Source organism: Neofelis nebulosa, chromosome 10, assembly GCF_028018385.1.
Source record: "Neofelis nebulosa isolate mNeoNeb1 chromosome 10, mNeoNeb1.pri, whole genome shotgun sequence".
Taxonomy (NCBI): domain Eukaryota; kingdom Metazoa; phylum Chordata; class Mammalia; order Carnivora; family Felidae; genus Neofelis; species Neofelis nebulosa.
The window spans coordinates 97,504,505-97,516,840 of record NC_080791.1 but is presented as its reverse complement, the minus strand read 5'-3'; the positions used below and the strand labels follow the sequence as shown (position 1 = coordinate 97,516,840).

At 51.6% G+C, this 12,336-nt stretch overlaps 1 protein-coding gene across 6 annotated transcripts in view; it reads right to left on the bottom strand.

Annotated features, from left to right (window-relative positions):
* Nucleotides 1-12,336, bottom strand: part of PRDM11 (PR/SET domain 11) — a 90,429-nt gene that overhangs the window by 60,345 nt on the left and 17,748 nt on the right. Inside the window, exon 1 of one of the 6 annotated variants that reach the window (XM_058688741.1) lies at nt 5,224-6,273. The exons of the other annotated variants lie outside the window; for them this stretch is intronic. The gene's annotated coding sequence lies outside the window, so the exon portion shown is untranslated. Of the gene's footprint in view, nt 1-5,223; nt 6,274-12,336 lie in introns of those variants that run through there. 6 annotated transcript variants of the gene reach the window in all.

Below are 12,336 nucleotides of genomic sequence, written 5' to 3'. Positions count from 1 at the left end.
CACAGAGCCCGACGCGGGGCTCGAACTCACAGACCGCGATATCGTGACCTGAGCCGAAGTCGGCCGCTTAAACGACTGAGCCACCCAGGCGCCCCAGGAGAGAAACACGTTTAATAAGTCTATAGTATAAAGATGCTCATCCCAGTAGAAAAATGGGAAATAGCATTAAAAAAGCAATTTGCAAAAGAAGAAAGACAAATGGCCGATATGCTTTATTAAAAAGCCACAACACTTTCATACCCAAATAAATATAAATGAAAACAAACACCATTTTTCCTCTGTTAGGTTGGCGAACATTAAAAATCTCTATCCTATTCCAGGTTGGCGAGAGCGTGGGGGATATACCCTACACACCCTCCTGGTTGGAATATAAATTGGTATGACCTTTTGGGAGGGCAACTTGGCAACACATATCAAAAGACCTGAAATGAGAAAACCTTTGTAGGAGCAACCCCAAACCTAGGAATTTCTCCTAAGGGCATCATTAGGTTGTGTTCAGAGATTTACCCATAAGGTTGTCCTCTGCAACACCATTTTTAGTAGCAAAAAAAAAAAAAAAAAAAAGAACCACACAAAAACAAAACAGACAAAAACCACCGAAGAATAAAAGTAAACCTTGAAAATAGGAGAGAAGTTAATATGTAGCACACGGTGAAATATTAGACAGCAACTAACAACGCACTTCCGAAGAATATTTATTGACATGGAAACACATGCTCAACACACTGTTAGTGAAAAATGAAAGCTACTAAGTGAAAGAAGATAATTGGAAAGGCCCCCTGCTGTGTGATTCCCACTATATGACATTCCGGAAAAGGCAAAACTATGTAGGCAGTAAGAAGGTCAGTGGTTTCCAGGAGTTAGCAGGAGGGACGGATGAACAGGCAGAGTACAGAGGATTTGTAGGGCAGTGAAACTACTCTGTGGGACAACTGTAATGGTGGATACATGTCATTGTACCTCTGTCCAAACCCCTAGAACGTACAACACCAACAGGAAGCCTGAATGTAAACCACGGACTTCGGCTGATGATGACGTGTCAGGGCAAGTTCATCGGTTGCAACAAATGTAGCACTCCCGGAGTCCGGGAGATGGCGGGTGTGCGGAGACAGGGAGAATATGAAAGCTCTCCGCACATTCCCCTCAGTTTTATTGCGAATCTAGAACTTCTCCAGAAAAGAAAATCTATTTTTAAAGATGAAGGTTGTTGGGACGCCTGGGTGGCTTAGTCGGTTAGGCGTCCAACTTCAACTCAGGTTGTGATCTCCCGGTTCATGGGTTCGAGTCCCGCATCGGGCTCTGTGCTGACAGCTCAGAGCCTGGAAGCCTGCTTTGGATTCTGTCTCCCTCTCTCTGCCCCTCCCCCCCACACACTCTGTCTCTCAAAAATATATAAACGGGGGCGCCTGGGTGACTCGGTCGGTTGGGCGTCCGACTTCGGCTCGGGTCGTGATCTCGCGGTCCATGAGTTCGAGCCCCGTGTCGGGTTCTGTGCTGACAGCTCAGAGCCGGGAGCCTGTTCCGGATTCTGTGTCTCCCTCTCTCTGGCCCTCCCCCGTTCATGCTCTGTCTCTCTCTCTATCTCAAGGGTAAATAAACATTAAAAAAAAAATTTAAAAAATATATATAAACAGTAAAAAATTAAAAAAAATAAGTTGTGGAAAGATAGATATAAAATAATTCCATTTTAGAAATATATATGGATTGGGACACCTGGGTGACTCGGTTAAGCGTCCGACTTTGGCTCAGGTCATGATCTCACAGTTCATGAATTTGAGCCCCACATCGGGCTCTCTGCTGTCAGCGCAGAGCCTGCTTTGGATCCTCTGTCCCCCTCTCTCTCTGCCCCTCCCCGGCTCGTTCTCTCTCTCTCTCTCAAAAATAAAAAAACATTAAAATACATATATAAAAAAAAGAAACATGGATTTGCACACACAGGTCTAGGAGAATATATTCTGGCGGATCCCATGTGGTTAGTTGAAGCAGTGTTAAAGGGAAAGTGTTTCTCTTTTCTTCCTTTCGCTTATGAGAAAAAAGAAAGTCTCAGAGCACCTGGGTGGGTCAGGGTGTTAAGCTTCTAACTCTGGATTTCAGCTCAGGTCACGGTCTCATGATTCGTGAGATGAAGCCCGGAGTCGGGCTCTACACTGAGCAGGCTGGGACTCTCTCTCCCTCTCTCCCTGCCCCTTCCCCACTCTTGCTCACAGGTATATGCACTCTCTGTCTCCCTCTCTCCAAATAAATTTAAAAACTTAAAAAAAAAAAGTCACTTAACTCTTTAAAGCTCATTTATACTCTTTATACTCATTAAATTTACGAACTGCTAGCAAAGATAATAATGTCTAAGATTTTGCCATTCTCATCGACTTCATCACCAGATGCTGAGACCCAACCAATTGGTCGGGAGGAAGGAGGATTCAAAATTAGAGACTGAATACGAGGCATATAAGTGGCACTGGCTGTATATTTCATGAATGAATGCAAATCGACTGACTGGCCAGTAAGGGCCCTGATATTTCGATCATGAAGACTTCTATTTTTCTTTTTCTCTACGAGTCCCATTTCGGAAGATTTTATCTGCCGAAAAGCCTGCACGCGCTGTGTAATGACTCGTTCATTTTCCTAGTTTTTCCCATATACACCGGTGTGCGATAACCAGGATTAACCAGGGTAAACTGGTTAGCTGCTATCATCCCAAGCAAAAGCAGAGAAATCTGGCGTGCTCACTCATTTGTCCTGCTGATTACAGAGAACCGTACAACATTCATTAAACTTTTTATGTTTACAAAATAGCTCAGCGGGTAGATTACTATGTAGAAATGAGAATAAACAAACCACAACTACACGGTATAGTATGTAGTCACAAGGCCGAGGAAAGAAACGAGCCCCAAAGGGTACATACTGTATAATTTCATTTATATGAAGTTTAAAAAGCAGGCAAAACTACAGTGTTAGAAGCCCGTTAGTGGCACGGGCGCCTGGGTGGCTCAGTCGGTTAAGCGTTCGACTTCGGCTCAGGTCATTATCTCGGGGTTCATGAGTTCAAGCCCTGTGTGGGGCTCTGTGCTGACAGCTCCGAGCCTGGAGCCTGGTGCGGATTCTGTGTCTCCCTCTCTCCCTGCCCCTCCCCTGCTCTCACTCAAAAATAAACATTAAAAAAAGAAGAAGCATCAGGGATAATCTTTGGGCATAACTGGAAAGGGATAAGGAAGAGGCTTAGACTATGTTGGTAACGCTCTATTTTTTAAGTTGGCGCTGAAGAGGAAGAGCAAAGAACTTCCATGGGGGAAACTAACCCAGTCCAGCCTGTGATTTTGCAGCTGGAGGAACTGGGGTCCAGCCAGTGAGGCTCCCGATTGAGTTCCAGGCTTTGTCTGCAGAGCGGTTTCTGGGGGAGCATCAACGGTGCAGCTGGCTGGGGGGCAGGTGAACACATTCTCCCCAGGAGGTCCCTCCTGCTGAACCTTTTAAAGGTAACAGGTTGACTCCACCATTGATAAGATTTTGATAAAAAGAGGTTGGGAGAGGGGCGCCTGGGTGGCTCAGTTGGTTAGGCATCTGACTCTTGGTTTCTGCTCAGGTCACGGTCTCTCGGATCCTGGGGTCAAGCCCCCAGCTGGGCTCAGCACAGACAGCAAAGAGGCGAGAGCTTGCTTGGGATTCTCTCTCTCTCTCTCTCTCTCTCTCTCTCTCTCTCTCTCTGCCCCTCCCCCACTCATTAGCTTGCACGTGTGTGCTCTCTCTCTCTCAAAATAAAACGTAAAAAGAAGTAGGTTGGGAGAAGCACTGTAAAGTTTCTTGAGTCAAGTGGGGAAGGCGGTCAAGAGTGGCACCTTTTTTTGAAAAAAAAAAAGTTTTATGTTTATTTTTTGAGAAAGAGAGAGACAGAGAGAGACAGAGCATGAGCGGGGGAGGGACAGAGAGGGAGACACAGAATTCGAAGCAGGCTCCAGGCTCCGAGCTGTCAGCACAGAGCCCGACGCAGGGCTTGAACTCACGAGCCGTGAGATCGTGACTTGAGCCAAAGTCAGACACTAAACCGACGGGGCCACCCAGGTGTTCCCAAGAGTGACACCTTTTTTATGTGTTTGCTTCTGACAGGGGACACAGATGGTACCTGGATCCCCTTCCCCCTTTCCTCCCCACTAATAGAACCGAACAACGTTCAGGTGCGACACCTCCCCCCCCAGGACCTATAAGATTCAGAAGCTGAGCCTACCGTCAGCTCCAGGTATGGGCTCAGATGAATCTAAGCCGATTATGGCAATACCACCCCCCTCCCCAATTACTGGATCATGGACCTGGCCTTTCATCAGCACCTGACATTCCCCTCCCGAGGAGGTCAAGGTCAGACACCTGCCCAACTCAGGCCCATCAAAGGAAGGAAAGGACTTTGATCTCAGGACTTGAATAAGAAAGGATGCAGCCATTGCTGCAGAAAGCAGCCACCTTCCTCCGGAAGCACCCTTTAGAAGGAAGCTGGTAGGCAGAGCAGAGGGAAGGTGTGGTATAATAAGTAATATATCTGTTCTTTGTCCCCAGTTCCTGGCAAAGAACACCTGAAACCCTTGGAACTTCCCAAGTAATAGAAGCGTCTTTTGTTATTCATAAGGAGCCCCTTTCTAGCACACCTGAGTTTTTGCTCATAGGTCACTTCCGGTGGGGTCCCTACATAGCCTCAAAGTGGGGAGGGTCCCGGAGACCCAGTGTTTAGAAAGTCAGAACCTCCAGCCCCCACCCACTGACCTCCTGGGAGGGCAGGGGGGCTGGAGATTGAGATCTACAAAGATTCTTAGGTTTTTAAATTGAGGCATAGTTGACTCACAACACTACATTAGTGTTGGGTCTGCAAGGTAATGACTTGATATTTGTCTACACTGCGAAATGATCGCCACAGCAGGTGCAGGTAGCATTCATCGTAGTTACAGAATATGCCTTTTTCTTGTGATGGAAACACTTAAGATCTACCTCCTCGGCACCTTTCAAACATGCAATACAGTATTCGTAACTGTGGCCACCTCGCTGGGCATTTCACCCCCAGCACTTGTCTCTTTTACCCCTACGAGTTTGTCTCTTCTGTCTCCCTTCATCCTTTTCGCCTCCCCCCTCCCCCACCCTGCTGGCAACCACCGATCTGTTCTCCGTGTCTCTGAGCTTGGTCTGCTTTGGTTTCGACTCCATGGAGAAGGGAGACCGTACAGTATTTGTCTGCGTCTGACTTACGTGACTTAGCACGATGCTCTCGAGGTCCACCTATGCTGTCACAAACGGCAAGAGTTCATTCTTTTATACGGATACATGGTATTCCATCGTGTATCTATATCACATCTTCTTTCCCCAATCACCTGTCCGTGGACACTTCCGTGGTTTCCGTGCCCTGGCTGTCATAAACATGGGAGTGCAGGGATCTTTTCACAACTGCGTTTTCGTTCTTTGGATAAATGCCCAGAAGTGGAAATGTGGGATCATATATGGTGTTTCTACTTTTAGTTTTTTGAGGAACCTTCATATCATCTTCCACAGTGGCAGCACCAACTTACAGCCCCAGAGCAGTGCACGGGTTCCCTTTTCTCCGCATCCTGGCCATCACTTGCTACCTGTTGCCCTTCTGATGATAGCCGTTCTATTAATGTGATGTATCACACGGATTGACTTGTGGATATTGAACCAGCCTTGCATCCCAGATACAAATCCCACTCGATCGTGGTGAATAATCCTTTTAATGTCTCGTTGGATCCGGTTGGCTAGTATCCCGCTGAGAGTTTTTGCATCCACGTTCACCTGTGTGTCGCTGCGGGAGGAATGTCTGTTCACATCCTCTGCCCACCTTTTAATAGGATTGTTTGGGTTTTTTGCTATTGAATGGCATGAGTTCTTTGCATCTTTCGGATATTAATCCCTTACCAGATACACGATCTGCAAATATGTTCTCTCACTCAGGAAGTGGCCTCAACAATTCTCGAACGAGATTCAGAGGGCTTCCTGGTCGGCGAGCACGTGAGATGCCGGGAGGCCAGCATACCTGGAGACGTCACAGAGGCTCCACGCTCCTTCCCACGTACTTAACCCTGTGCGAGGTCTCTTCCATCTGGCTATTCCTGAGTTGTATCCTTTATAATAAACCGGTGACTGTAAGTAAAGCACTTTCCTCAACCCTGTGAGTCATTCTACCAAATTATAGAAGCTGAGGAGAAGGAACACGGGTGCCCCAGGACCTGCAGCTCGTCTCCAGCAGAGAGAGAGGGAGACAGAGAATCCCAAGCAGACAGCACGGAGCCAGATGCGGGGCTTGAACTCAGGGACCTGAGCTGAAATGAAGAATCAGACGCTTCACTGACGGAGCCCCCCCAGGCCCCCCTGAAGTGGGGACGGTCTCGTGGGACTGAGTCTTCAATCTGTGGGGACTAGGGCTAACTCTGGGTGGCTTTAGAACTGAATTGAGCCGTTGGACAGCTAGCTGGTGTTAGAGAACCAAAGAACGGGCTGGTGTTGGAAAACATCTCAGGGACGGAGACCTCAGCGGACAAGGGAATCAACTGCTCCTGCAATCGGCCTACTTCTGCACCCCCTGTTATGCCTCTTTGTTACCCGAGCCCCCTAGGGCGGGTCTCTATTCCGTGCAGCTGTCACCATCCCCCCTGGTACTTGTCCAACGAGGCACCTGCCTCCCTATTCTGGCTGTGCCTCTGTAAAGACGTTGCTTCGGGGTGCCTGGGTGGCTCGCTCAGGTAAGCCCTTGATTTCGGCTCAGGTCACCATCTCACAGTTGGGAGCCCCCGGCGTCGTGCTCAGCGCTGACAGCCAGAGCCTGCTTGGGATTCTCTGTCTCCCTCTCTCTCTGTCCCACCCCGTGCTCGCTCTCTCTCTCTCTCTCTCTCTCTCTCTCTCAAAATAAATAAATAAACTTGAAAAAGACTCTGCCTTGGCGCCTTGGCCTCCCAAGGGGCAAATGAGGAGCACCCACGACATCTCCCCGCTGGCACCCCGGTCCCCCAAGCCCACGGCCGGCAGCTATCACCTGAGCACTCTCTCCCACGCACTGCTGGTGTATCTGTGAAGGGCAGTATATGCCGGGAACCTTTAAAAAACATGCACATGACCTTCTGTCCTGCGATTTCACTTCCGGGAATTTCCCTGAGATACACGTGTGAGAGTATTCACTGCAGCGCAGTCTAGAACAGCAAAAGACTGGAAATAACCAACGAGTTGTCTGGAGGCTGGTTGAATAAATGACAGGGACCACGGGCGGCTGTTTCAGGGCAGGAGGTGATGGGACAACCGTCCGGCTCCCACCGTGGCCACCACCGTGGTCGGGGCCACGTCTCCCTCCGGCCTGAAGGGCTGCAGGGGCAGCCCGACTGTCTCCCGGCTTCCACTCTGACCTGCTGTCCATCCTCCAGCCCGCGGCCAGCCGGGTGAGCCTGTTACAACCTGTCAGATCAAACCCTCGGCGGAGCCCCGTGTCACACGCGGCAAACAGCAAAGCTCTCCAGACAAGACGCCGTTGCCCTCTGCGCCCTTCGCGCCTACGGGGTGCCCCCTCCCTCCCACCCCAGCCAGAGGGCTGCCTCGCTCGGCCTGCAGCACCCCATGCTCCTGTCTTGCCTTTTGCACCGGCTGTTCCCTCTGCCTGGAATGCTCCCCCTCCAGAGACCCGCGGGGCTCCCTCACTCCCATCGGGGCCTTTCTCTACTCAGTGTCCCATTCTCTGCCACCTACGTAAAGTTGCCGGCTCCTGACCAGTCCTACCCCTCCTCCCCTGTTGGATTTTCGCCCTGAGCATGACTCACCACCAAATCGACGTGGTGCCCATTTATATTATTTGTTCTCTGTCCCCCCAGCCAGAATGTAAACTCCAGGAGGGCAGAGAGATGTTGACCTTCCGTTTAGTGCTGTATCCCCCGCAAGGGGAACCGTGCCTGGTGCAAAGTGAGCACACGACAAACGTTTGTTGAATGGGTTACAGAATCGGTGGTGAAAACAAAACCCAGGGCAAGACAGCCTAAGTTGAGAGGCCGCAGAAAATGGTGGATAAGAGCACAGATTCTGGTCCTCGGCTGCCTAGATTCGACTCCCAGCTGCTTCACTTAGCACTGTGTGATGTTGGGGCGGTTCCTTAACCTCTCTGTGCTTGGGGGCACCTACCTGGTAAGGCTGTCAGGATTAAATGAGTTCATATTTGTAATATACTTAGAATGGCAACTGACACGAAGCGAGTAAGCCGTGTAAGTTTTATATAAAATAAACAGGCCCTGTTTTAATAAATAAAAAGGACACACACATTTACATGGGCCCTCGGATGCAGAGAATATTCTTAATCTGTGGTTGCCTCTGCTCCCGGGCCAGAGGGCGAGAGGAGGAAAGGGTCTTACTTCCAACAGAGTTTTACACCGGATTCGTGCACTTTGGATTTAAAAAATAGATTAGCAGAGGCACCTGGATGGCTCAGTCTGTTAAGCATCCAACTCTTGATTTTGGCTCAGGTCATAGTCTCGCAGTTCATGAGTTTGAGCCCCGCGTCGGGCCCTGCGCTGACAGCATGGAGCCTACTTGGGATTCTCTCTCTCCCGCTCTCTGTACTCCTCCTTGCCCTCTCTCTCTAAATAAAAAACTAAACATTAAAAAAAACAGACTAGTAACGCCTATGAGTTATTGATTGTTGAGGCTGCATGACAGGTACACGGAAGTTTCTTATACTCTTTTATCTAACAAAAAGTTTTAAAAGGTGTGTTGGTATTGATGGTTTAAAAAATAACCAGCAGGCTGTCCTGCCACCTCCCGGGCAGGGAGCAACCAGCAAAAAACGGTGCAGAAGGGGAGGCCTCTGCTGATGGAGGGGGATGGGCAGAAAGGGCTCCCCTCCACCACCTGCTGTCCCCTGGTAGGGGACTTGCGCCCCCCCCCGTGATGCTAATGAGGAAGGCGGGGAGTTTAAGCCATTGGCACCCAGGGCCCCTGTGGCTTTTAAGGAGTAGGGCTGGAGAAAGTGAGCTCTCCCATCCCACTGCCTCCAGCAGGCCGTGGAAGCTGAAAGCCTGCACCCAGACCACTGGGTCCAAGGCCCTCCTTTCCTGGCTCGAAAAGTCAGGCCCAGGTGGGACTGACCTGCTCAAAGCCTCCAGGAGGACGGTGGTGGGAGATAAGAGCCCACTGCCACGGGTCTATGCCGGGCAGCCCCTCACCCAGCCCTCCCTTCTCCGGCCCCTGTCCAGGGTGTCCTGTGTATTCTCAAACCCACACTTCTCCCGCCTGCGGGGCTGGAGGCTCCATTTAGGGAGGTAGGACCCCGAGGAAACAACACGTGGTGTTCTGGCTCCAAGGAAAGGGGTCCCAGTGCACGGTGAGACCGGAGGGGAAGGTCTGTGGAGGGAGTCGCTGGGGGAATATGGGTGGGAGGGCCCTGTAAGCCTGGCACCCTGCCTTTATTTCCTCAGCAGTCTTCTCTTCCTCCCCCCTCGCTGCTCCTTCCTGCCCCTGCCCCTCTCACTGGCTCTTTATTCTATTCTCCCGGTCTTGCCCCAAATCTCAAAATTAAAAGAAACCTCAAAAGTCACCTAAATCCTTACTTCTCAATGTGTGGTCTTCAGACCAACGGTAAGGGCATCACCCGGCGCTTATTACAAATGCAGAGTCCCAGGGCGCCCGGGGCGGCTCAGTCGGTTCAGCTCTTGATTTCAGCTCAGGTCGTGATCTCGCGGTTCGTGAGTTTGAGCCCTGAGTCCGGCTCTGCTCTGACAGCACGGAGCCTGCCTGGGATTCTGCCTCCCCTCTCTCTGCCCCTCCCACTCCCCAAAATAAATAAGTAAACATTAAAAGAAGAAGAAAGGCAGAGTCCCACGCTCCACCCCAGACCTCCTGCATCAGAGACAGCCCCAGGTGATGGGCACACGCGTGTAAGTTTGGAGAGCACCCGTCTGAACTGCTGGTGGCCCAGGCCAGCACCCCAGTTTCAGACAAGTAAGATGTGTGTGTGTGTGGGTGTGGGTGTGTGTGAAGGTGCTGGGCCCTTAGCCCTGAGTTCTTCTCGCGCTGGGTACCCCACCGCCTGCACGGTCACCGTCTGGGCCCATTGTGTCACCCCATGGGACTGGGGGGTGCAGTGACCAATGCCACCATGTAATGACCCTGCCGTTCGCTGGGCTGCAGTCACCTGTCCTGCTGATTCGTAGAGTCTTGGCCAGAAGCGTGGGGTTCTTGCCGACCTACGTGTGTGCATGCGTAGGCACGTCTTGGGGGTCTCCGTGTGTGTCCCTTGTGGCCATTTACTAAGGCACGTAGCTCAGTCTCGAAACAGTGAGAGACATCAATTATCTGGGCACAGGCAATAAAGAAGCAAAGGACGAGACGATTTCGGAGAATGCGTATCTGCCAGTCATAGTGAATGGTGCAGGGAAGGGTAAAGGGCCAGCCAGTCAGGAGTGGCGGTTTTGGGGCGTTGGAGGAACCTGCGGGGAAGAGGGCGAGTGCTGAAAGAACCGAGTTACTACGGATCTGCTGGCAGCCAGCCACTGTGGCACCACATACACTAGCCTGCCTCTGAAAGGAGCCAGGGCAAAGGAGTGCAGGGTTAAGATGAAAAGACCAAGCGGCGAGGACACCGTGCGAGCCCTGGATCCAACCGTTCCTGAAGCCGTGCACGATCCTGGACTCTGCACTTTGCTAGGCCCATAAATTCCATTTTGGCCTAGTCCTGATTGACTTGAGCTTCTGTCTTACTGTATTTAGTCCTTTCAAAAACCTAGTGAGTACAGTTTTACTTTTACTTGTTTTCCAGACGGGAAACAGAGGCTCCGAGAGGGCCAGTGCCTTGATCAGGGCCGCACAGCAGCTGTCTGGAATCTATCCAAGTCAAAGCCCATGCGATTTCCACTACTCCCAGGTGGCAGTCCAGCATGGGGGTGACACCCTACAGTCAGGGGGTGGGGTATGGTCTTCCATGGCAGGTAGTGAAGGCGCTTCCTGGGAGAGGTGGCCCTGGCGGGATAATCAGAACCTGATCCAACCGGAAACCGGCCTGTAGAAAGGCAGCAGAAGAAAGGATCCGCAGGTTACAAACCGGTGGCTCGTTCTTGTTTTCTGAGGTTTTTTTTTCCCTTAATTTGTATTTTTGTTCCAGTTGCCAACTCTGAAGAAACGGAAGATCTCCTGTAAAAACACGATGTTCAGCTTTGCTGGGAAGTCAGAAGGACTGGCAACAGCAGGCAGGTGGTTCCACATGGCAAGAATTTGCCGGAGCTGGGTGGTGGGGGCCCTGCTCCGATGGGCTCCAATGCCTACTCTCCACGGCCCCAGCCGGCCGTGTTCCCTGCCCAGCCCGGCATCCGAGTTCACGGCCGCGTGGCTGGGACCACAGTGCTGGGCGGACGCTGTCCTCTGAGAACCCAGACTCAGGTGAGATGGGGTGCTGGGGTGGGCCCTCACCAGCCACCCAGCCTCTGTCCACTCTGGCTGCTCCCAAGTCCCCCGTTCCTGGTACCTGGCGGGGGCTCAACACACACTTGCGGAGTAGAAGAAGCAAACGAGCGCGTGTGAGCCACCCGGTAACTCCACTCCAAGAGGCAGCGTGGTCTGGAAATCGGGACGTGAGCTCTGGGGTGAGACGGCTCGCCATGGACTGTTACCCACCGCTCACAAGTGTATCATTGTGGGGGGTGGGGAGTTACGTTCCCTTCTGTGCCTTCAGCTACCCCTCCGGATGATGGGAATAATAATGGTCAAACAGGGTTGCGTGAGCGAAGGGGTAAGCTGTCCGCAAATAACCATTAGCTTGACCTCTTCTACCGGTGGACAGACTTGAGACAAATTCCTTCCCCTGTTCCGGGCCCCAGTTCATCCAAGGTGGTTAGGTTTGACTTTGCCAGGACCTGTCAGCTCTGGTATTCTGTCACTAGGAAAAGTCAGCATTCGGGCGAACTCCTGGAGCTCATCACAAACAGGCCCCCGGGGCCACCGGGGGCTCTCTGTTAACCACCTCTCTGCTGAGGTCCAAACAGACCTTCGATGGCCGTCGTGGCAAGGTCACTCAACGCCAAATTCCTTTCCATTCAGCCCCAGCTCCAGCTCCGGGACCAGCTGGGGCTCCTTTACTCCAAGTCATGATACCCCGAAGGTACAGGGACACGGCTGGAAGGAGCGAGCCCCCGGGGGCCCCTGGTGGGGCCCCCGGGGGTCCTGTCCTCATCCCTGCAAGCACGCAAGCAGGGCTCTCACCACAGGCGCTGCACTGCGGCTGGCGCTGGGGCATCCAGCTGGCAGAGCTGTTTCCATTTCTCTCACACGCCCCCGGATGGGAAATGATTCATGAAAACCAAGAAGGTAAAATTAGCCCAAAGGCTG